Below are 974 nucleotides of genomic sequence, written 5' to 3' on the forward strand. Positions count from 1 at the left end.
CAGTCGGTTTCCGACAAACGAACTCGAAGCAAGCCTTCTGCCGGAGTTGAACCGACGACCTCCCGCTTACTAAGCGGGTGCTCTTCCAACTAAGCTAAGAAGGCACGATCTCGGAAGTTTAAAGTCTAACCATGTCTTGAAATTTCACAATGAAACGCATACCACAATTCAAGTGGGGCAACAATTTGATACTAAATCTCAGTGAAAAATTACGAAATGCAGTCGGTTTCCGACAAACGAACTCAGAGCTAGCCTTCTGCCGGAGTTGAACCGACGACCTCCCGCTTACTAAGCGGGTGCTCTACCAACTAAGCTAAGAAGGCACGTTCTTACAAGTCTAAAGTCTAACCATGTCGTGAAATTTCTCAATGAAACGCATACCACAATTCAAGTCGTGCAACAATTTGGTACTAAATTTCAGTGAAAAATTACGAAATGCAGTCGGTTTCCGACAAACGAACTCAGAGCAAGCCTTCTGCCGGAGTTGAACCGACGACCTCCCGCTTACTAAGCGGGTGCTCTACCAACTAAGCTAAGAAGGCACGGTCTCGCAAGTGTGGAGTCTAACCATGCCATAGAATTCCACAATGAAACGCATACCACAATTCAAGTGGTGCAACAATTTGGTACTAAATTTCAGTGAAAAATTACGAAATGCAGTCGGTTTCCGACAAACGAACTCGAAGCAAGCCTTCTGCCGGAGTTGAACCGACGACCTCCCGCTTACTAAGCGGGTGCTCTACCAACTAAGCTAAGAAGGCACGATCTCGCAAGTGTAGAGTCTAACCATGTCTTGAAATTTCACAATGAAACGCATACCACAATTCAAGTGGTGCAACAATTTGATACTAAATCTCAGTGAAAAATTACGAAATGCAGTCAGTTTCCGACAAACGGACTCAGAGCTAGCCTTCTGCCGGAGTTGAACCGACGACCTCCCGCTTACTAAGCGGGTGCTCTACCAACTAAGCTAA

General features: G+C 45.8%; 4 non-coding genes across 4 annotated transcripts; all 4 read right to left on the reverse strand.

Annotated features, from left to right (window-relative positions):
• Positions 1-31: 31 nt before the first annotated feature.
• Positions 32-104, reverse strand: Pmar_PMAR022863. The gene has a single exon. It is a non-coding gene; the product is annotated as a tRNA-Thr (tRNA).
• A 146-nt stretch (positions 105-250) lies between these two features.
• Positions 251-323, reverse strand: Pmar_PMAR022864. Its single transcript has one exon. It is a non-coding gene; the product is annotated as a tRNA-Thr (tRNA).
• A 146-nt stretch (positions 324-469) lies between these two features.
• On the reverse strand, positions 470-542 carry Pmar_PMAR022865. The gene has a single exon. It is a non-coding gene; the product is annotated as a tRNA-Thr (tRNA).
• Positions 543-688: 146 nt separating this feature from the next.
• On the reverse strand, positions 689-761 carry Pmar_PMAR022866. Its single transcript has one exon. It is a non-coding gene; the product is annotated as a tRNA-Thr (tRNA).
• Between the last annotated feature and the right edge of the window lie 213 nt (positions 762-974).

Source organism: Perkinsus marinus (genome assembly GCF_000006405.1).
Source record: "Perkinsus marinus ATCC 50983 genomic scaffold scf_1104296929398, whole genome shotgun sequence".
Taxonomy (NCBI): Eukaryota; Perkinsozoa; order Perkinsida; family Perkinsidae; genus Perkinsus; species Perkinsus marinus.